A 24,753-nucleotide genomic window follows, 5' to 3' on the forward strand; every position below is an offset into this window, starting at 1 on the left:
TCTAACATACAGAATTTATAAATTCATATTGCACATGTCACATTTATCTGTACACAGCAGATGATGGGCCTTGCCAAGAGAACAAGTAGAAAGGTAAGATATTCTAATGACTCCAAGTCATTCTGACAAGTTTTCATCTTTACTAGACTCCTTTGGTGTCACAAATGACATCCAATAATGGCTTTAATGATGAAAGACAGAAGATATTTTAACTTTCCTAATCTTTTTTTTGGGGGGTGGGGGGCTGGTAATTACAGACTTAGCAGCAACTTGCAAACACAGCGAAAGGAGTTCCATTTAACCTCTACCCGCATTCCCCAAATGTTAACACTAGCACATTCACGTCATCATTGTTTGTATATCAATTCTTGTCTGAAACATTTGAGAATGAGTTGCAGAGGCACTGCCCCTCTACCCAGGAACACTTTAAGTGGCTATTTCCTAAAAACAAGGGCTTATGTGCAAAGTAACCACAGGAAGACAAGCAAAATTCACCCTCATACAATACTATTAGCTAACCTATAGGCTTTCTTCAGATTTTACCAATTGGCCCAATAATGTCCTTTAATACCCCAAAAGACAAACAAGAGCAAACCCCAAATTATATGTTGTCGTCAGTTCTAGTGTCTTCCTAGTCCTTTTCAACCTGCAAAAATTTCTGTCTTGCCCTGTTTTACCTAGCCTTGACATTTTTGAGGAGTCGGTTATTTTATGAAAAGTCCCTCCATTTGGGTGCTTCTGATGCTTTTCTCACAATTAGATTCATTTTTTTGTATTTTTGCGCCAGAATCTTCCAGAAGTACTGCTGTGTGTCTCAGCGTGTCGTTTCATGAGGCGTATATGGAGGCCACTGTCTCATTACTGGGGATGTTGACGGTGATCGTGGGTTGGAATGGTGTCTGCTCTGAAAATTATTCTTCTTGTAAAATTATTAGTACCTTTGAAAAAGGCCCTTGGACCCAATTCCAGTATGTGTGTGTGTGTTTAGGCTTCCCACACCAACAGGCAATTCTTAGACACAAGTGGGGTGTCCAAGAATTCAACCCAACTCTGACACTTACTTGGAAATAAAATCAGGCTCATCCCACAAGATGGGCCTCCACTTCAGATGCCAGTCACAAGCCCAGGTTATTTTTACCTGTGCTTCTGACAACTGACTACAAATCAGAGGCTCCCACAACCCCTCCTTGGGTTTGATTAAGTTTTTAGAATGGCTCACAGAACTCAGGAAAACTTGTCTGCTCACCAGACTACAAAAAGGGTATTAAAGGATACGAACCAGCCACTAGATAAGATTCACAGCATGAGGTATGGGAAGGGGTCCCTCCACTCACACATCTCCCCGTGTTCACCAGCCCAGAAGCTCCCCAAACCCTCTCCTGTGGGGTTTTTTTGGAGGCTTCCTTAGACACAATCGATTAAATCGTTGGCCATTGGTGACTCACTGCACCTGCAGCCCCCTACCACTGAGACAGGGGTGATACTGAAGTTCCAACCCTCTAATATCATGGTTTTCCGGGCAGCTGATGCCCACTCTTGGGTGGGATCCAAGAGTCACTTTCCCCAAAGTGTTTTGAGGAGCTGAGGAAGGACCAAATATCATCCCACTTGTCTTATAGCTCAAGAAATCCCAAATATTTGGGGAGCGGGGAGCCAGAACTGTAGATGAAGTCCAAATATATGAGAAATAAATTTTTTAATCATCCGAATGATCAAATACTTATCTCTGTTAAATCATGATGTCACAATCTTGTGGAAAGACACTTCGAGACGGTGTAGTTGTTTAGTCACTAAGTCATGTCCAACCCTGCGACCCCATGGACTGTAGCTTGCCAAGCTCCTCTGTCTGTGGAATCATCCAGACTAGAATACTGGAGTTGGAGAAGGCAATGGCACCCCACTCCAGGACTCTTGCCTGGAAAATCCCATGGATGGAGGAGCCTGGTAGGCTGCAGTCCATGGGGTCGCTAAGAGTCGGGCACGACTGAGCGACTTCACTTTCACTTTTCACTTTCATGCATTGGAGAAGGAAATGGCAACCCACTCCAGTGCTCTTGCCTGGAGAATCCCGGGGACGGCGGAGCCTGGTGGGCTGCCGTCTATGGGGTTGCACAGAGTCGGACACGACTGGAGCAACTCAGCAGCAGCAGCAGCAGCAGCAGCAGCAGCAGCAGCAGAATGCTGGAGTGGGTTGCCATTCCCTTCACCAGGGGATCTTCCTGGGCCAGGGTTAGACCTGTGTGTCTCCTGCACTGCAGGTGGACTCCTTGCCATTGAGCCACCTGGGAAACCTGATTGGGCAGGTATCCTGCTAATTCTTCAACTTTCACCCACTAACTTGAGCTTCCAAGCTTCCATTCCTTGCATGAAGAAAATAATACTTTAATGGCTGCCCAATAGTGATATGATAACACTTTTTCTGTCATATTCTTTCCAAAAGAGGATTGAAATTATTTATTTTAAAAGTTTTTAGTTTATTTAACGTGGGTTTGATTCCTGGGTCAGGAGGATCCTCTGAAGAAGGGCATGGCAACCCACTCCTGTATGCTTACTTGGAGAATCCCATGGACAGAGGAACATGGAGGGCTATAGTCCACGGGGTCGCAGTGAGCTGGACACGACTGAAACGACTTAGCAGAAGCTGCTTTATTGGCATGTGAGGGTTGGAATTTTAAGATGAAAGCAAGAACCCAGGTCACTGTCACAGTGAACACTGTAAATAAAAATAACTCACTATTAAGAAATCTCTGGGGGCCCAGAGCACGTGTGTGGCGCCATGCCGGGCCACGGATTCAAAAGTGAACGAGATACACCCGGATCCTCAGGGAGCACGCTGTTTCCGGCGTAGAGGCAGAAATGTGAGCGCGTATTTTCTGCAGCGCAGCAAGGGCCGTTACAGCTGGAGGAGCAGGTACCCTGTGTGGCAGGGCTGGGTTCCTCCTGAGGAACTTGGAGTGGAATGAGAGCACTTGATTTGCTGTCATAAAGCCACGTTGCACACACTGATTTTTCTGTAGGATAACAAACTCTCTGGAAGGCAAAAACGAGCCCTGTCTATCACTGTTTTGACTGACGAACGTGGGAGCGCAGACAGGGCGAGACTACCGCAGAGGATTATGGGAGCCGCAGGAAAGGAAGAACCAGCTACGTGAGGCGGCCTCCCAGTCCTGAGACCCTCGTAGTCCTAGCCCCCTGTTCGTGGGGGTCTCAGCCCTTTTTATGTCAAACGTGAATACCCCCATATTCCCATATTGCATCAGTTGGTGTGTATGCACGTTAGTTTCAGATGAGCTGGTTTCCATTGTCTCGTTGACATGATATTCTGTTTTGTCAGCTTTTATTTATTTCAAATCTTTACAGTTTAAACCCAATTCATTTTTTTTTTTTAGGTCTCAAAAAATATATATATCTTTTTGTAGATTCTCGCAAAGCTCCTAGGCCCTAGGAACTGCATCTGAAATAACTGGTCAATTATTTTTAAGTTGCAAGAAGTTTTATTTGTCTCGGAGACAAATATCTCTGAATTAATCAAACTTCTTTTCAAAAAAACTTTATTGAGACAAAATTCACCCATTTAAAGTATAGGATTCAGTGGTCTTCAGTACATTCAGAGTTGTGTAACCAACACCACTATCTAATTTTAGAGCATTTCATCACTGCAGAAAGAAACCTTGTAGCCACTTGAAGTCACTCCCCACCCTTCCCCTGGTCCCTGGAAACCACCAAACTACTTTTTGTCTCTATAGATTTGCCTCTTGTGGACATTTCATGTAAATGGAAAACATGTAATGCCAGGTCTTTTGCGGCAGTCTTCTTTCAACTCCGCCTAATGCTCCGGTTCCTCCCTGCTGCAGCCTGTCGGAGCTTCATCCCTTTTCACTGTGAGCAGTGCATCAGACTGTGTGGAAATAGCACAGTTTATTTATCCATTCACCAGTTGACAGGCAGTTGGCTTGTGCCCAGTTTTTGGCTATTGTGAACAACACTGCTGTGAACATTTCGTGCAAGTCTTTGTATGGACATTTTCTTAAGAGTGAAATCGCTGTGTCATGTGGGAACATTAAGAGAAGTTGCCAAACTGTCCAGGGGTTGCACCATTTTACATTCCAGCAGTGAATGAGAGTTCCATTTCTCTCCATCCTCACCAACACTTGCTGTTGTCTTTCCTATTCTAGTCCCCCTAGTAGGTATGAAGTGGTATCTCATTTTGGTTTCATTTGCATTTCCCTAATGACTGATGATGTTGAACATCTTTTCACGTGATTACTGACCATTTGTATGTCTTCACTGAGAACTGTTTCTTCAAATCCTTTGCCCATTTTTTTAAAAATGGAAATATTTGTTTTCTTCTTAGGCTGTAAGAGTTCTTTCTTTATATATTCTGGATAAAAGTCCCTTATCAGTTATATAATATGTTAACTTTTTCTGTTCTGTGAGTTATCTTTTCACTTTCTGGATGATGTTATTTGAAGTGTAAAAGTTTTTAACTTTGATAAAGTCCAATTTGTGAATTTTTCCTTTTATCATTTGTGCATTTGATGTCATATCTAACAAACTGTTGCCTAACCCTAGATCATATTTATTCCCCTTTTCCTCTAAGACTTTTATAACTTTAACTCTCACATTTAAGTCTATTTGCCATTTTGAGTTAATGTTTGTGTATGGTATAAGATATGAATTCCACTTAATTCCTTTCAAATAAATTTTAAAAAATATTTATTTGTTTATTTATTTGGCTACACCAAAGCTTAGTTGCAGTACACAGAATCTTTGCTGCAGCATGTGGGATCCAGTACCCCCACCAGGGATGGGAGCTGGGCCCACTGTGTGAGGAGCACAGAGTCTAGCTGCTAGGCCACCAAGGAAGTCCCTCAACTTAGCTCTTTTAAATGTGGATATTCAGTTGTCCCAGCAACAGTTGTTGAAAAGACTACTTTTCCCCTCATTGACTTGTCTTAGCACCTGAGTTTTACAATAGTTCTGAGAAATTGCTGTTGTTGTCCAGTCGCTAGGTCCTGGCCAACTCTTTGCAACCCCATGAACTACAGCACAGCAGGCTTCCCTGTCCTTCACTATCTCCCGGATCTTGCTCAGACTCACGTCCATTGAGTTGGTGATACCATCCAATCCTTTGTCCATCTCATCCTCTGTCACCATCTTATCCTTTGTCGCCCCCTTCTCCTCCTGCCCTCAATCTCTCCCAGCATCAGGGTCTTTTCCAATGAGTTGCCTCTTTGCATCAGGTGGCCAGACTATTGGAGCTTCCACTTCAGCATCAGTTCTTCCAATGAAGATGCAGAGTTGATTTCCTTTAGGATTGACTGGTTGGATCTCCTTGTAGTCCAAGGGACTCTCAAGAGTCTTCTCCAACACCACAGTTCAAAAGCATCAATTATTTGGTACTCAGCCTTCTTTATGGTCGAGCTCACATCCATGCATGATACTGGAAAAACCATAGCTTTGACTATAGGGACTTTTGTTGACAAAGCAACATCTCTGCTTTTTAATATGCTGTCTAGGTTGGTCACAGCTTTTCTTCCAGTGAGCAAGCATCTTAATTTTGTGGCTGCAGTCACCATCTGCAGTGATTTTGGAGCCCAAGAAAATAAACTCTGTCACTGTTTCCATTGTTTCTCCATCTATTTGCCATGAAGTGATGGGACCGGATGCCATGATCTTCGAACAATGAGTTTTAAGCCAGATTTTTCACTCTGCTCTTTCACCTTCATCAGGAGACTCTTTAGTTCCTTTTTGCTTTCTGTGATAAGGGTGGTATCATCTGTATATCTGAAGTTATTGATATTTCTCCTGGAAGTTTTGATTCCAGCTTGTGCTTCATCCAGCTGGACATTTCACACAATGTACTCTGCATATCAGTTAAATAAGCAGGGTGACAATATACAGCCTTGACGTACTCCTTTTCCTATCTGGAACCTGTCCATTGTTCCATTTTCGGTTCTAACTGTTGCTTCTTGACCTGGATACAGGTTTCTCAGGAGGCAGATAATGTGGTCTGGGATTCCCATCTCTTTGAGAATTTTCCACAATTTGTTGTGATCCAAACAGTCAAAGGCTTTAGTGTAGTCAATGAAGCAGAAGTAGATGTTTTTGTGGAATTCTCTCACTTTTCCTGTGATCCAGTGGATGTTGGCAATTTGATTTCTGGTTCCTCTACCTTTTCTAAATCCAGCTTGAACATCTGGAAGTTCTCGGTTCACATACTGTTGAAACCTGGCTTGGAGAATCTTGAGCATAACTTTCCTAGTGTGTGAAATGAGGCAGTGATCAAAATCATTCCCAAGAAAAAGAAATGCAAACAGGCAAAATGGCTGTCTGAGGAGGGCTTACAAATAGCTGAGAGAAGAAGAGAAGCAAAGGCCAAGGAGAGAAGGAAAGCTATACCCTTCTGATGCAAAGGTCCAAAGAATAGCAAGGAGAGATAAGAAAACCTTCTTAATTGGGCTTACAAATAGCTGAGAAAAGAAGAGAAGCAAAGGCAAAGGAGAGAAGGAAAGCTATATCCTTCTGATGCAAAGGTCCAAAGAATAGAAAGGAGAGATAAGAAAACCTTCCTAATTGGGCTTACAAATAGCTGAGAGAAGAAGAGAAGCAAAGGCAAAGGAGAAAAGGAAAGCTATACCCTTCTGATGCAAAGGTCCAAAGAATAGCAAGGAGAGATAAGAAAACCTTCCTAATTGATCAATGCAGAGAAATAGAGGAAAACAATAGAATGGGAAAGAGTAGAGATCTCTTCAAGAAAACTAGAGATACCAAGGGAAAATTTTGTACAAAGATGGGCACAATAAAGGACAAACGGTATGGAGTTAACAGAAGCAGAAGATATTAAGAAGAGGTGGCAAGAACACACAGAAGAACTGTACAAAAAAAGATCGTATTGACCTAGATAACCAAGATCATGTGATCACTCACCTAGAGTCAGACATCCTGGAGTGCTAAGTCAAGTGGGCCTTAGGAAGCATCACTAAGAACAAAACTAGCGGAGGTGATGGAATTCCAGCTGAGCTATTTCAAATCCTAAAAGATGATGCTGTTAAAGTGTTGCACTCAATATGCCAGCAAATTTGGAAAACTCAGCAGTGGCCACAGGACTGGAAAAGATCAGTTTTCATTCCAATCCCAAACAAAGGCAATGCCAAAGAATATTCAAACTACTGCACAGTTGCACTCATCTCACACGCTAGCAAAAGTAGGAACGGCTACTATGAAAGATTGGAAAGGCGGCAGCTCAGCAGTTAAGATTTGGGCATTCACTGCAATGAGGCTTCATCTGTACTCACTGACTTGTAAAACTATGCACAACGCAAAATGGGAGCCCCTGCACTCTCCCTGGTGATGCAGTTTGCCAGGATCCAGCAAGGGCCTAGGAATGGGAGGAATTATCTGTGGATTCCAACGCAAGGAGTTTGGAGCAGGGACTTCAGGCCAAAGAGATAGATGGGCCAAAACCGCAGTGAAATAGAGAGATATGCTGTTTAGTTGCTAAGTCGTGTCCAACTCTTTGTGGCCACATGGACCATAGCCTACCAGGCTCCTCTTGTCCGTGGGATTCTCCAGGCAAGAATACTGGATGGAGAGATGTATCAGGAACCCAATGTCAGGACTTAGGAAGGCAGGATAAAACAGAGACATTAAAACCAGGAGGGTAATAAAACATGAGATAAACCAGAGACGACATTATGATTGGGAGCCTAGGTAACCTTATAGTTGGATTTAGAGACAAACGGGTATTTTTCCCACTGTCCAGCCTTTTAGAAAGTCCAGGCATTCTCCTTCAAACATTCATTTCTGTGTCTCACAGGTGGGTTCAAGGCACAGCTGGTCTCAAATTTGGTGCTTATAACATTGTGCTCCTGACACAAGGCATTCATATGCTGAACACCTAGTCTGTGTCCCACACATCTGTGGAGTTGAAGGGACCATCACAGCACGAGACAAGAGTCTGTTCTCAGGAGGCTGAGGGGACATCTGTCTGAGAGCACTTCCTGGGATGCTGAGAGCACACGGGTCCTGGCATGGTGAGGTCTCTGTTCAGCTTAACCACAGTGGTGATCAACATCCAGCCCCAATTCATAGGCACGTGTCCAGTCAACATAGCTAATAGATGAAAAGGCCAGGATTAAAAATCTGGTGCCTTTACTCAGATGCAACTTTTCCTTCTATACCAGCTTCAGAGGCACAGCTGAGAGAGAGAATAAAAAGGGCTGGAACGGAAAGGAAAGGGAAGTCGCGCAGTCGTGTCCAACTCTTTGCGACCCCATGGACTGCAGCCTACCAGGCTCCTCTGTCCACGGGATTTTCCAGGCAAGAGTACTGGAGTAGATTGCCATTTCTGAAACTTCATTATTTCTGTAAGAAAGAATGATTCAGTTCAGTTCAGTTGCTCAGATGTGTCTGACTCTTTGTGACCCCATGGACTGCAGCACGCTAGGATTCCCTGTCCATCACCAACTCCCTGAGCTTACTCACACTCATGTCCATCGAGTCGGTGATGCCATCCAACCCTCTCATCCTCTGTCATCCCCTTCTCCTCCCACCCTCAATCTTTCCCAGCATCGGGGTCTTTTCCATTGAGTCAGCTCTTCGCATCAGGTGGCCAAAGTATTGAAATTTCAGCTTCAGCGTCAGTCCTTCCAATGAATATTCAGGACTGATTTCCTTTAGGATTGACTGGTTTCATCTCCTTGCAGTACAAGGGACTCTCAAGAGTCTTCTCCAACACCACACTTCAAAAGCATCAATTGTTCGGCGTTCAGCTTTCTTTATAGTCCAATTTTCACATCCATGACTACTGGAAACCATAGCTTTGACTAGATGAACCTTTGTTGGCATAGGGAAGAAGAAAGAGCAGGAGAGGGGAGGGACACTGGAAGGAAAAGAGGTCACACAGGAGAAGCAGTAAGAATGAAGGGGAGGGACTTGCCTGGTGGTCAAATGTTAAGAACCCACTGGCCAATGCAGGAGGCACAGGTCTGATCCCTGGTCCATGTGGAAGACCCTGTCTGCCTTGCAACAACTCAGCCTGTATAGCCCAGCTACTGAAGCCTGCATGCCCTAGAGCCTGCGCTCTGCAACACGATAAGCCACAGCAATGAGAAGCCTGCACATCGCAACTTGAAAGAAGCCCCCACTTACTGAAACTAGAGAAAACCTGCCCAGAACAATGAAGACCTAGGGCAGCCATAAATAAATAAATAAAATTTTTTAAAAAATTAAAAAGAACGGAGGGCTGAGGTAGAGAGGGCATCAGTGAAGGTTCTGCAGAGAAACAGGACCAGAAAGATATAGATATACAGAATATACAGATTTAGATTCCCGTATCTCCTCCGTGTGTATGTGTGAGAGAGAGACAGTCTAAGGAAGTGGCTCATACAATGCTGGAGGATGCAAAGACTCAAGATCTGCAGAGCAGGCAGAGGGGACCTCTTCTGTCCAAGATCCCCTGCAGGCATCAGTAACCCCCTCTTCATGGGTCACAGCAAAGAACGCTTACCTGAGTGACTGCACATCAGGGGAACCTGTCCAATTACTGGCTCCACAAAGAACAACTAGAGACACTGTGTAGATCGAGAAGGCCGGGGCCTGGGGAGGAGTGCTGGGAGGGAAGGCTCCCTGGACACAGGCAGACTCTGCCCTCCCCCGGGAAGAAGCCCAGATGACTTGCCCTTTCTTTTTGGCAGCCATTCTGGTTTTCCAAGGGCCCGAGCAAGTCCTAATTTCCACAGTCCTTATGCTGCTTCTTAACAGTTCTATCCATTCCACTCCCTATTTCTTGCCTACATAGATCTTCTTCTGGAATCTTTCAGAGGTCATTCTCCCAGCCTCATCTTGTTCCCACTTCAGGGCTACCAACCTACTCCTTCAAATCCTGGTTTCAAATTTATTTCCTTCTTGGCCCCTTCCCAAGATGCAACACCAGCTTCCACATTACACTGTGACCCAGAATCCAGGTGTGACCCACTGTTGCTTGGGACCCAGTTTCACTCTTGCTCCATTGCCACGAAACTGCTGACCGAAGCACACGCTCCCTCAAGCCTGGCATTGACGGTGCTCCTGGCCCAGGCTGGAATCCAAGGCCAGATCTGCCAGGGAGAAGAAGTTGCATAGAGTCTCCCAGTGTGCCTTTGTAGAAACTGGAGCCACCTACCCTGACCTCATCTGCCTCAAAGCTGCCACTACTCTTCTCTTGGACACGAGGATGGGCTCTTACCACCAGTGTTACACCTCTGTTTCACCTTCAAAAAATAAACTAAGGGCAACCAGCGTCCAGCATTTACATCCAAGAGGAGCAGGCCTGATGGAGAAGCTGAAATCGTTCTTGGAGGCAGGTTCAGCTACTCATCCTTCAAAGTTCTCTTTGCCATTTCTCTTAGGGAATGTCTTGAGTTTGTCTTGAATCTCCAAGCCCTAGCCACAAACACCTAGCCATTTGCTACACGTTGTTGGTGTTGTTTTTTAGTCGGTAAGTCATGTCTGACTCTTTGCGACCCCATGCACTGAGGCCTACCAGCCTGCTATGTCCCCGGAATTTTCCAAGCAAGAATACTGGAGTGGACTGCCATTTCCTTTTCCAGGGGATCTTCCCGACTCAGGAATTGAACCCATGTCTCCTGCATTGCAAGCAGATTCTTTACCACACAGCCACCACGGGTAGATTGAGTACACTTTACTTTGCTACTTGTAAAGTATACTAAATCTATCGAATCCTGAATACAATTCAACCTTTTTCTTTTGCCAATTTAGAAACAGCATATTCTGTGTTGTATTAGAGATTTTTTTTTTGAGATCTCTCTGTTCCCTCTCTGCAGGCAGCTCTTGCGGGTAAACCCCTTCCTTTTCCCAGACTCCCTACTCTCTCCCCCATCCATCACCCTCCTTTACAGGAAGGATCAAGCCTCAATTCCCTCTTTCTCCTTCTTTTGTCTTACAAACTTCACAAGCCTCTGGTGTCAAAAGGAAGTTGAGGCCTTTCTCCTCGCCGGGTTACCGGTGCCTCTGCAGCGTGGCCAGAGTGCTGCAGGAACTCAGTGCTTCCCAGGGAGAGGGGACGAATCAGCTCTGATTTCAAAGATGGGGGAGTTCCACTTGGAACAGCCGCTGGTTTCTCTTTGCCTGTTTAAAACCAAGCATCTCTTGTCTTGACCAGGACTAGTTTTCTCCTCGAACCCCCTCCTTTCTAGACTCCATGGGAATTTGCGTTCCCTCTTCTAACACAGCTTTGATGGTCCCATGACTAACCTGCTGAAACCCGCGCTTCGTGAACCTGTGCATTTTCCTTGACCTCCAATGCAAGACAAAGCACCCTACCTCAGCTGGCAGTGCTGGTAGTGCAAATTACAAGCAAGTTTCTCTCTGACCACAGGCCTCATTACAACTGCAATTAGCATTCATGCCTCTGCTCTACACCCCTCTGGCTGGGGGAGCCCGAGGAAGCACTGTTTGCAAATTCTTTAAAAACTGAACCAGCAAATGTCTGACCTAAATATAAATCTCTAATAACTAGAACATCGATTACAAAACAACATAAATACAGCAACAAATCTGTGCTTCTTAAGGCTTGATCTGATTGCCTGTGTTAGGCCAGATGATCAGGTTTTCCGTACAGACTGTCCTGTGTTCTGCCTTTGAAATACATACATATTATTGGCACCCTGACATTCCCATCTTCGGGTCATCAATTTCAAAATCAGAATTCCCATCGTAAATCCCCAGGATTGCCCTTTTGAGAGTTTCTGTAAAATTAAGCAAAGGACATTCTAACAGAGGTATTTAGGGTTAGAGCCATTTTGACTAAAGGAAATCAAGCGACACTATATCTAAAAACCAGCTGTCGGGCGGGCAGAGCAGGGGAGAGGAGTCCAAAACGGCGGTGGCTACAGACGAGGAAGGGAAAAGCCCGCGAAAATGAAACGAAAGAAGGTCCGAGGACCGGAGTGAGGACCTCAGGGGAAACAAGCAACACTCCTGGCTGGCCCAGTTTACACAGGACAGGCCCAGGGAGAGAGAAACATATACACAGAGGAGCCAGAGCCAGCTCTCTCTCTCTCCCGCGCCCTGGGGCACTCTTCTCCTCGTGTCTTTAGATCGACCTGCCCTCACGCCTGGAAGATGGATTTTCCTGCTATCTTCTAAATAAAATAGAGCTGTAACACTGAGCTGTAACACTGATTTGTCTAAGAGCTATAACATGGTCCATTCGAGACCTGAGAACTGTGACATGCCGAGGGGGCTTTAATGTCCGTCACTCCAAATCTTTGTTGCGACGAGACAAAGAATCGAGGCACATAAACTCGCGTGACATCTATGGTGCTGTGACTCGGATATAACCTGGCTGAAACAACCTCCGCGTGGAAGAGGCCAAGCACAGCCGGAGCCCAACTCAGCGAAGCTCCCGCGGTAGAGGCGGAACGCGAAAGAAAATCCAGTGCAGGGAAAGGCCCATCCTGCTGGAAACTGGGACAGCGGAAAGCCCACGCGGCCCAGTCTCAGATCCCAGAAGACCTCCAGTTAAGGTCGGAGGTCCTCGCTCCTCTGGCTGGAGGGACATGCCTAACGAAATCTTGCTTCCTTTACAATCTCTTGTTTCTTGTTTCCTCGAACCTCCTGCGAACAGGCGGGCAGCAGGGGGCACAATTGAGGGACTCTGGAGAGGCTACTCCTCAGCGTGTCCCAAATGTGTTATCTGCTGAGCCCCAGTAGCTGTTACACAAGCCGGTGGGGTGAGCACTGGTCAGATATTTAACAAATTTTCCGGCGGGCTATGAAGGGGATCCCTTGGCACGTTTTTCCCACTGCTTTTCCCTCTTGTCCTTCAGCTCTCTCCCGGGACTCAAGCCCGGCTAAAACTAATAAAGTTCAGGCTCTGAGGTCACATTACAAAAATTCATTGAGAGTCAAAGCGATAGATAAGAGGTAGACTTGTTAAGATTCAGAGAAAAGCGCTGCACTCTACAGGGTACTGGCCATTGAATGCGGCCTGGCTAGGTTTTGCGAGAGGGGTGAATTCATATGCTAATGAGTGGGAGGATCATCCCAGCCATTGGGGAACCACCCACTCCTCCGTCTCTTTCACAGTGCCTTGGAGCTGTCCTGCCACCTCTGGTGTGTCTGTTGGCTTATAGATTGGAGATTACTTTTTACTTGAATTTGAGTTGTCATCTTAGACCCAGTTGATTTTAACCGGTTTACATTATCCCCTTGCGCTATGTCATTCTTTCAAAGGTTGTGCTCTGCCCCCTTGCCTCCTGTTTCATGCTCTTTTCCTGAGCCCCATCCAGACCCACAAGGTTGCCTCTACAATCTTCTGGAGAGACAACCAGAAAATAACTGGTCTTGGGAGGGAAATACTCTATAATATCCAACCCCCTACTCCTACACGGTACTGGTCACACTGGAGATCTTGGGGACGCCCAGCTCCAGTCCGGGGGTCCCAGAAGGTCATCACGCTTTGACCTGCCTAGGGATCTGATCCTCGAAAGGTTGTCACACCTCAACCTGCTTGGGGACCCGCCAGTCCCAGGGGTCCCAGGAAGTCGTCAAGCCTCGACCTGCCCAGGGACCAAATTCTCGAGAGGCCGTCATGCCTCAACCTGCCTGGGGATTCGATCTCTAGGAGGCTGTCACGCCTCAGCCTGCCTGGGGATCTGCACCCTGACCCGGGGATGCCTGGCTTTCAGGTTGCAACAGTTCTGGGTAGGATAAGCTTCAGAAAGACTCACCCCTAAGGAAGTCTACCCATGGAAACAAAAGGAAGCCTATTACTTGTGAGACTGTACCCAGTCTCAGCAATAACTCAGGAGCCCAGTGAGAACCCCATTGCCTTTCTGGAAAGGCTAAAGGAGGCACTCCAAAAGTTTGCCAATCTGGACTTAGACTCTTACGAGGGACAGGTGATTTTAAAGGACAAATTCCTGTCCCAATGTGCATCAGATATCACAATTAAGTTACAACAGCTACAACAGCAGGACCCCGCTGCCTCTTTAGATGAGATGGTCCAGACAGCCACCAATACCTTTTATAACAGAGAACAGGAGAGGGAGGCCAAGGCCCAGGAGAAGGAGAGAAGGAAAGAGACAAGGCATGCCCAGATGCTGGCCGCCCTCCAGGGAAGCCCCACGGCAAACCCCGAGTCCCTGAAGGACAAGGCACGAGACAAATGCCTGATCTGTAGACAGGCGGGGCATTGGGCCAAAGAGTGTCCAAACTGCGACAAGTCTCCTAGAATGGCTTGCCACAAATGCCATCAACTGGGACACTGGGTGGCACTCTGCCCTCGGGACCCAAGAGCCTCAAGGTCAAGGGCCAAGCCTACCCTCACGATGGTTCAACAGGACTGAAGCACCCGCTTCAGCCAGCCTGCCTGTCACAGATAACCAGCACGGGGCTGGAGCCAAGGGTGCAACTGGATGTGGCAGGTAGGGCTGAGAATTTCTTGGTTGACACAGGGCTACCTACTCTGTCTTGCTCTCCTACTCCGGACACTTCTCCTCCCAAACCTGTACCATTGTGGGTGCTACAGGAAAAGCAACTACTAAAAGATTCACCCGAGCACTTCTTTGTTGCTGGGAAGGACAAATATTTTCCCACCAGTTTCTAGTGGTCCCTGAGTGTCGTACTCCCTTATTGGGAAGAGATATACTCACTAAACTGGGAACCACTCTTGTGATGGGAAGTTTTTCAGCCCCTAGAGCCCTGCAGATCCTGGTTACTACTGAAAAACCCATTACACCTTCAATAGAGAGGGACCAAAAACTATGGGAAGACAAAATTAACCCCCAGGTGTGGGACCGGGGGATTCCTGGACGAGACTACCAAGCCGAACCGGTCATCATTGTCCTCCGAGATCCCACTCCGTTTCCTAACTGGAAACAATACCCTCTCAAAAGAGAAGCTCGAGAGGGTCTACAGCCTTTAATAAATAAATTCCTTGCTTGTGAGCTATTGGTCCCCACCAGTTCACCATGTAACACCCCAATCCTCTCAGTAAAGAAAAAGACGGAACCTGGCGAATGGTTCAAGATCTCCGGATCATAAATGAAGCTGTAGTCCCCCTCCATCCCACAGTACCCAACCCCTATGTAATCTTGGGAGAAATCCCACCCAGTGCCAAGTGGTTTACAGTCTTGGATCTCAAAGATGCATTTTTTTTTTGCATACCACTGGCTAAAAAATCCCAATATCTTTTTGCTTTTGAGTGGCAGGCCCCAGGAAAAAAACACCAACAGATGACTTGGACAGTATTACCTCAGGAGTTCAGAGACAGCCCCCACCTGTTTGGACAGGCCCTTAGCCGGGATCTCCTAGATCTGGACCTGGGACCTAATGGGAAAATAATACAATATGTAGATGACCTACTAATCTGCTCTCCAGATGAGAAAAATGCCCAACAACATGCAACTCAGGTTCTAAACTTCTTGGCAGAAAGAGGATACAAAGTCTCCCGTGCTAAGGCACAGATGGTCAAGTCTCCCGTGCTAAGGCACAGATGGTCGAGACAAAGGTCACTTACCTGGCAGTTCAGATTACACACGGGTCCAGGAGGCTGTCCTCTAATCCTCCAGTTGCCCTCCCCCACGACTCAAAAACAATTGCGAGCTTTCTTGGGGCTAACTGGATATTGTAGAATCTGGATACCCAACTATGGTCTAATTGCCCAGCCCTTATAAGAAAGCTTAAAGGGACGAGATGGTTCAATCCCACTGATGTGGGGAACTCCTCAAAAGAAGGCAGAGGCTACACTAAAACAGGCCTTAACTCAGGCACCTGCTTTGAGGTTGCCAGACCCAGAAAAAGCATTCCAACTTTATGTCCATGAAAGAGAGGGAATAGCCTTGGGAGTGTTAACTCAAAGGTTGGGATCTGAGCCCCAGCCTGTAGCTTACTTATCCAAAAAGGTTGATCCAACTACCCAAGGCTGGCCCCTCTGCCTTCGAAATCTTGCAGCTATTGCAATCATGATAGAAGATGCTTTAAAACTCTCCTTCGGGGGCAAGCTAACTATTTCTACCAGCCACCAAGTAAAACAACTCCTAAATGGGAGAGGCCATTTATGGATGTCTGATCAAAAAATCCTCAGATATCAAGTAATGCTGATGGAAAATCCAGGCCTCACTATATCCCCTTGTGAGGTTCTTAACCCAGCCACCCTCCTGCCTACCCCCGAGGGCTCTCTCCCCTTTCACTTTTGTCTAGAAACCTTGGACCACTGGACAAAACCCCGAAAAGGATTGTCAGAAGATCCTCTGACCAATCCTGAGGAAATCTGGTACACTGATGGCAGAAGCTTTGTCTTGGATGGAAAAAGAAGAGCCGAGTATGCAGTGGTCTCCAATTTTGAGACCATAGAGGCTAAGCCTCTGCCACCAGGTACTTCATCCCAATTAGCTGAGCTCATAGCCCTGACTCGAGCTTTAGAGCTGGGAAAAGGAGAAAGAATAGCCATTTACACTGACTCCAAGTATGCCTTTCTGGTGCTACATGCACATGCTGCTATTTGGAAAAAAAGGGGCCACTTGACCACCCGAGGGTCCCCAGTCAAATATGGTGATCAAATCCTTAGGCTCTTGGAGGCAGTCCATCTGCCCGCTGAGGTTTCAGTCTCCCACTGGAAAGGATACCACAAAGGGAGCACAGAAGTGGCGCGAGGGAACCAGGCAGCTGATCAGGTAGCTAGGAGAGCAGCGTTACAGAACCATGACTTAGTATGGGTTGCCACCCTAGCTCCACAGACTAATTGCCAAAAACTCCTTCATATACTGAAGGTGAGACTCTTAAAGCTAAGAGCGAGGGCTTTCAAGAAGATCATACAGTGTGGTTCCAAAAGGAGGGACTCCTTTTTCTGCCTGGGAACCTCCAATGGAAGTTGGTTAACTCCTTACATGCCACTACTCACTTAGGAAAAAAGGCCCTCCAAAGATTACTAAAAAGGTCCTTCAGAGGAACAGGCTTCCAAACAACTATAACAACTCCTCTTGTCCCACTTGCCAATTAAACAACCCCCAAGGAGCTCGAAGACCCCAGCTGGCCCAGCCCATCCAACGACATGGGGCCTACCCAGGAGAGGACGGGCAGATGGACTTCACCCAGATGCCAATTTCTCAAGGGTGTAAATATCTATTAGTCATGATAGATACATTCACAGGATGGATTGAAGGCTTTCCCACCCAGACTGAAAAGGCTGAGGAGGTGGTGAAAAAACTGCTCCATGAAATCATTCCAAGATTTGGTCTGCCCAGGTCATTACAAAGTGACAATGGGACATCATTTACTTCTAAGGTCACCCAAGGGGTCTCGAAAGCATTGGGCATTACTTATTATCTCCATTGTGCCTAGAGGCCTCAATCTTCGGGAAAAATAGAAAGAGCCAATCAATTCTTAAAATCAGCAATAAAAAAGATAACCCAGGAGACCTCCCTAGGATGAAAGGAGGCTTTACCGATAGCTCTCCTCTGCACCTGCATTGCCCCTAAAGAACAGCTTGGTTTTAGTCCTTATGAGATGCTATACGGGAGACCTTTTGTTTATGTCAATGACCTCTTCCTAGATCCAGAGGTTCAGACCCTCCAGTCTTATACCATGGCGATTGGACAATTCCAACAGGATATACGTTTGTGGGGTATAAACCAGGACCCAAAAGATTCTAAGGAGTCACCACTATATGCTCCAGGGACTCAAGTCCTAATTAAAGTCTGGAAAGATGGGTCCCCAAAAGCTTAACTCCAGCCCACATGAAAGGGCCCCTACCCTATAATACTTTCTACCCCCACAGCAGTCAAGGTACCAGGACATGACACCTGGATTCACTACTCACAAGTCAAGCCGTGGGAAAAAACAGAAGAGGACACTCAATACACCTGTGAGCCCCTGGGAGATCTCAGATGCCTACTCAGGGCTATAGATGAGTGCCATTCTAGGGAGATCTCAGATACCTACTCAGGACTACAGATGAGTGCCATTCTAATGAACACCCCCCAAATCAATACACCCCTGAGCCCCTGGGAGATCTCAGATGTCTATTCAGGACTATAGGTGAGTGCCATTCTAATGAACACCCCCAAAATCTAGTTTATGGGGATAAGATTTCTCAAGATAGCTCTAAAGAGCCAACATAGCTTGACAGATTATACTCCAAAACAGACAGGAGATAGATCTTCTGATCCCTGAACAAGGAGGGACTTGAGCCATCCTGGCGATGTGAATTTAAAATGGACTAATGCCCCTACTAGTCCTAGTTATGCTACATTGATGGTGCTTATGATTCTTCCATGTGCTGTCCATTGTCTAACCTGTTTTGTCTCTGCCCAGGTCGACAAGCTAGAACATACAGTGCCAGTTCAACAAAGATGTAAAACTACAGCCGACCACGACAATATCCTTAAATGGACACTGCTATAAGGACTCTGAGGCTTGAGAGTAGCCAGAGGGGGAGGCCCAATACCCCTCTCCGTCCCAGTTCAGCAGGAAGTAGCCAGAAAGACCTCGACGCCCCTACTCCCAATGAATTGGGCCTCCCATCTCTTGAGGGGTGAATGTCAGGTAGGTAGAACAGGGAAAAGGAGTCCAAAATGGCGGTGGCTACAAGACAAAGAAGCGAAAAGCCCGCAAAAATGAAACAAAAGAAGGTCCGAGGACAGGAGTGAGGACCTCAGGTAAAACAAACAACACTCCTGGCTGGCCCAATTTACACAGGACAGGCCCAGAGAGAGATAAACATATACATAGAGGAGCTAAAGCCAGCTCTCTCTCTCTCCTGCGCGCTGGGGTGCTCTTCTTCCCATGTCTTTAGATTGACGTGCCCTCACGCCTGGAAGATGGATTTTCCTGCTATCTTCTAAATAAAGTAGAGCTGTAACACTGAGCTGTAACACTGATTTGTCTAAGAGCTATAACATGGTCCATTCGAGACCTGAGAGCTATAACACGGTCTATCCAAGACCTGAGAGCTGTGACACGCTGAGGGGGCTTTAATGTCCGTCACTCCAAATCTTTGTTGTGACGAGACAAAGAATCGAGGAACATACACTCACGTGACACAACGTTTTAAGGCCATGAAATTTTTTCACTTGGAGATTTCTTGAGCTTATCTGATACTTGATCAAGTCTATTTTTGTGTCAAGGGTCAATTAACCAGGATTTAGAAGATTATCAATAAACATTTGATTGAATTTTTTTTTTTTTAAGATCATTTGATGTGAAATGGTAATACAAAAGACAAGCAAAATTGTGATCCATCTGACTTGGATTTATTTGGGTATTTTTTTGGAGTCCAGTCTGTGAATGACTGCCATATTAATAAACAAGAAATGTCACAGCCATTAGCGATTTCTGGCCTCCAAATGTGAATGAGGGCTCCCCAAACTGAGCTCCAGAGGATGCTGCCACCCCCACGGTGATTGCTGAGGTGGGGGAATGCAAGAAGCAGGGTGAAGTAGGAAACAGGATGGGCCCCAGATAGCTGAGGTGCATAAGAAAGGAATGGATGCAGTGAGCCCAGAGGCTTGCAAGTTCTCACAGATGGAATGCTAACTTCCCTAACTGGATATCTGATCTTTACTGTTCAGCCAGCCTGTTCCCTTTGTTGCAAACTTGCATATAGCCTGACTCCCCCTCCTGCCTCCTTGGAGCAGTTTTCTAAGAGCTACTGAGATGCTGTCTCCTGGGGTCAGAGTCCTAAACATTCCCACCAAATAAAATCACTCTCTACTTGCAGCTTGTGACTGTAATTTTTAGTTGACAAGTCTCATTAGCAAAGAGCACAGAGGAAAACTGTCTTCAGGGGTCACACACTTCTGCCCTTTGCCTGGGGACGTTGCAGGCCAAGTCCAAGATGCAGGCACAGCTCACTAGCCCAGACTTTCCAGGTGAAAAGCCTGGTACTCCTGCCATAGTTACAAAATGTCTTTCTCACCCTTCTGGCAGTCCTTCCTGCCCCACCTCCCTTCATCAGATCACCTTTTTTTTTTTTTTTTTTTTCCTTTTAATTGAGGTATAGTACAATATTCCTTGGGCAAACTCCAAGAGAGGGAGTGAGGGACAGGGAGGCCTGGCATGCTGCAGTTCATGGGGTTGCAGAGTCAGAAATGACTTGTTGACTGAACAACAACATAGTACAATATTCTGGAAGTTTCAGGTGTACAACATAGTGCTTCAGAGCTTCAAACATTACATTCCCTTTACAGTTATTTCATAAAATTTTATCTATATTCCCTGTGCTGTATGAGATATCCTTATAGCTTATTTATCTTATACATAGTTTGTATCTCTTAATCCCTTTGTCCTACCTTGCCCCTCCCCACTGGTAACTGCTAGTTTGCTCTGTATATCTGTGAGTCTGTTTTTTTGGTGGTTGTTATTGTTGCAGGAAGGAGGACCCCTTCCAGGCCCTGAAACCGGCCTCTTGTTTAACACTCGAAAATGAACTGTCCGAGGAGACACATGTGCTGACAAAGCAAGAGATTTTATTGGAAAGGGCCCCCAGGGGAGAACAGGAGGGTAAGGGAACCCAGGCGAACAGCTCTGTCACATGGCTTGCAGTCTCAGGTTTTATGGTGATAGGATTAGTTTCCGGGTTGTCTTTAGCCAATCATTCTGACTAGCCAGTCCTTCCTGGTGGTGCACACCTTGTTCAGCCAAGATGGATGCCAGAGAGGATTCTGGGAGGTGGTCGGACATGAGGTGTCTCCTTTTGACCTTTCCCGAACTCTTCTGGTTGGTGGTGGCTTGTCAGTTCCATGTTCTTTACCAGGACCTCCTGTTGTGAAACAGCTCATGCAGATGATCACTACGGTGCGTGGCCAGGGTGGGCGGTTTCAATCAGAGTGCTTCCCCGAACACTGTTACACTCGCTAGTCTGTTGTATATTTTAGATTCCACATAGAAGTGATGTCTGTCTCTTTGTGACCCCATGGACTGGGGTCAACCATGCTCCTCTGTTCATGGGATTCTCCAGCAAGAACATTGGAGTGGATTGCCATTTCTTCCTCCAGGGGATCTTCCTGATCCAGGGATTGAACCCGCATCTCCTGCATTGCAGGTAGATTTTTTTTTTGTTGTTGTTTTTTTAACCACTGAGACACCTGGGAAGCCCCTGAGGAATTTAGGATAATGGATTCTAACTTCGTATCAAATTTTCATCCAGCAAATCAGCTGGACCTCATTCTTGCTGTTGACTGAACCTTGTTAAAAAGTACCTAAGATGCATGTCAACTTCAGACCCAGGTATAATAACATTTTCTAAGCTAGAGTAGTAGATCTTACCCTTCTCCCCACTTTTCTTTGCGTGTGTCGCCAACAGTATTCCCATGCTCCCGGTCTGATGGTTTGTTGCTTCTCCAACAGGCCAAGCTGTTCCAATGGCCCAGTCCCACAGTACCCTCCCCCACCACCTTTCTTGTCATAGAAGCTAAAAATGCCAAGGCTCGCCTCTCAGACTCTGTAGGGCTGGAGTATGGATGGGCATGTGGCCTGATCCTGGCCAACAGTTTCTGTGGGAAAGCATTTAGGCACAATTTTTCCCCTCCTGCAGATTCAAGAGAGGAAATTCCTTTCTTGGCTAGATGTGCGAGTACCTACAGTGTTTATAAATGCTCAACTTTGTCTTTTGACCATAAGGAAGGGATACTGCTGAGAAGCTGAGAGTAGACAAACGGAAAGTCAGAAATTGGAAAGCACCATTGTTCTCAGAGTTGTAGTTGAACCACTGCCTCTACCCCAGGGCCCACCACTGACCCTTTGAACCTCTGATTATGTGAAATAATAAGTATCCTTATTGGCTATGCTAGTGGTTTCAGGGCCCCTTTCGGGTCTTGAAAATTACCAAGGACCCCAAAGAGCTTCTGTCTGAGTGTGCTATGGATCAGCATTTACCATATTAGAAACTGAGACAAAGTTTGTATATTTATAGGCAAAGATAAACTCATTTGATGTTCATATAAACAACATGGATTTATGAAAACATGATGATATTTTCTAAAAGAAAAAGAACTAGTAAGAAGAGTGGTTATTCTACCATTCTGCAAACCCCTTTAATGTCTGAGGGAACAGGAGATGGCTGGACTCTAACAATAACCGCCCCGCACTTGATCTCTGTGCTGGCACATATCACATAGCCGCTGGAAGAATGAAGGGGTCTCAGTCTTACTGTAAAAATGCTTTAGCTTCATGGATGCCTTAAAAGTGTTGTAGGAATCCTTGGGAATTCCTCCAATCTCACTTTGAGCAGTGGTGGTCTAAGCAGTTCTTTTTGGCTGTACCAGGGACTTGCAGGATCTTAGTTCCCTGTGAAGTGAAAGTGAAGTCGCTCAGTCGTGCCCAACTCTTTGCGACCCCATGGATACCAGGCTCCTCCGTCCATGGGATTTTCTAGGCAAGAGTACTGGAGTGGGTTGCCGTTTCCTTCTGCAGGGAAGACCAGGGATCAAACCCAGAAGTGGAAGTGCGGAATCCTGACCACTGGAATTCCCATAAACCCTTCTTGATTGGGTTTACTACCTGGAGTGAAAATCCTGTGATTGATAATACCTCCTCAGGGTTGATGCATCCGTTCCTTCCAGGCCTCCTCCCCTCCCAGAGCCTCCCCCACATTCTCCTCCATTAGGTCCTTGCTTGACTCCCTCTCACTTTACTTAAGGCTCCAACAACAATTTCATATCCATTGAGAAACCCTCTTGCACCACCTGGTAACTGTTTCCTTACATAGCATTTATTACCATCCTACACTTATTTTTATTTTTTAGATCAGTTTGCCATTTAAGAATGTAAGCTTCACATGGGCAGGTGTTTTGTTCTATTTACCAGTACAGGCATTCAATAGATATTTGTAAAATGAATACGCGAGTGAATGAATGTGAGTGATGATATAAGGATACTCTAGAATATACTCTAACTGATGTGAAAATGAGTCATTTTCCAGAAAGTATAAGAATGGTTGCTGGAGGCTGGGGTAAGGGGTAAGAGGTAAGGGGGAGTTATACCTTATTTGATATAGAATTTCAATCGGGAAAAATGAAAAAGTTCTGGAGATGGATATGTGGTGATGGTTGCACAACACTGTGAATGGACTTAATGCCTAGAACTGTGCACTTGGTTACAATGGCAAGTCTTTTATCACAAGTAAAAAATAAGCTATTCACAAACACTGGTATTTTATTACAAGAAACAAATTACCTGTAATATAGTCACACGTGAGGGAGCACCTGTACATCTACTGAAACACATTATTCTCATCATCAGCAAAGCCTTGGCTCAGTCGTTGGTTGGATTCATTTGCAAAAATTTCCATTCACAGTCACTTATTCTTCACAACTGAGTCAGCTGGGTAGATCACCTATTTGAATGAAAGCAGGGGGAAAACTGCATTAAACAGCTTCATATTACGACAGATATAAAAATCACAGTTTGGGGCCGCACACACACATAGGCACGCACCCACACATGCACACACACGCAGGCGCGCACGCGCGCACACACACACACACACAACACACGGAGGGTTAGGAAACAGCCTGTCATTTTGGCTGCAGAGGCAGGGGTTTTGATTTCCTTGGCTTCAGCGCTGTGCTTGGAGCGGGGCCATCAGGAGAAACTGAGCAAGTCCAGGGGTCCATCGACCTTGGGCTGGATCCATCAAGGACACAAAAAACAGACTGCCCAGCCCTCCCCCCCTAGGGGCACAGACAAAAGTGTCGTTGATACTGAAGCTGTGAAAGCTTCAGAAGGTCCCAGGGGAGGAAACTTGGCATGAGCGGCGAAGCGTCGGGAGCGCCCGGCGGGTGCGGTCCAGGCCTGGGCGTCGTCCGCACCGCGCGCTCCCTCGGGGGAAGAAAGGGGCAGCCGGCCCGCAGGCTCTGCGCGGCAGGCTCCCCAGCGTCTGCGGGGTCTCTCAAAAGGGCGCCGCCTGTGGAAAAAGGCTCGTGGTGTATGTGGAAGGGGAAGTCAAGGTAACCGTGCCTTGACGAACAAGGCCGGGGAGAAACGCACGACAGTCGTGTCAGAGCTTCTCCGGCTGCTTGGCTCCGCCGTCGTCCAGGCGCTCAGTCCCCGACCCCTGGCGACGCCGGGGCCGCAGCACGCCAGGCCTCCCTGCCCTTCACCGTCTCCCGGAGCCTGCGCAGACGGCTGACAGGTAATTGCTTACCTCCCTTCCCGCCGTCTTCTGTGCTGGTAACGTCTCCTACAACCACAGGGCGGGTTCAGCACTCGCGGGCGCGTCCGGACCCCAGCCCTCGGCGGGCGGGCCGGCCGGGCGTGTCTGGCGGGGGAGAAAGCCGGCGGCCGAGCGGGAGGGCACCGTCGGGAAGGCTCTGCGGCCTCACTCACGGCTTCTCCCGCAGGCCCTCTGCTTTCCCTGATCGCGCGCCCATACAGCGAGAACCACAGCTGCAGATGGGTTTTCCTCAGAAGAACGCCAGCGCGGGACTCCGGGGCCTTCCCCCAGACGCCTTCCCGGCGCCCCTCCTCAGACCCCGTCTGCGCGCTTCAGCCTGTGGCCCACGTTGCGGCTGGGGTGGGGCCTCCGTTTTCTGCTTCCGCTTAAACCGTCCCTCCTGCCGCCTCGCCGAGTGTGGACCGTGTTGCTCAGGCCAGCCACCGCTGTGGAAAACGGCCAAGACAGGTTGTCCTTGGGAGACACTCGGCAAGTTCCTTAGGAAAAACGGAGCTCATCCCAAGAAACAGGGCAGAGGTGGGGCTAGTACAGTCATCTCTAGGTTCCACAGAAATCCGTTTCTTGGCTTTTTA

At 46.9% G+C, this 24,753-nt stretch overlaps 1 long non-coding RNA gene across 2 annotated transcripts; it reads right to left on the reverse strand.

Moving 5' to 3' along the window:
• LOC102172100 lies at positions 7,169-24,353 on the reverse strand. Of its 2 annotated transcripts, none has more exons than XR_310847.3 (3): positions 24,152-24,353; positions 23,182-23,341; positions 7,169-8,367 (listed from the first exon to the last, which is right to left on the reverse strand). It is a non-coding gene; the product is annotated as an uncharacterized LOC102172100 (long non-coding RNA). The 2 variants fall into 2 exon arrangements; XR_001296938.2 differs by lacking the exon at positions 7,169-8,367 and adding an exon at positions 20,691-22,293.

The sequence above is a fragment of the Capra hircus genome, chromosome 19 (assembly GCF_001704415.2).
Source record: "Capra hircus breed San Clemente chromosome 19, ASM170441v1, whole genome shotgun sequence".
In the NCBI taxonomy this organism is placed as follows: domain Eukaryota; kingdom Metazoa; phylum Chordata; class Mammalia; order Artiodactyla; family Bovidae; genus Capra; species Capra hircus.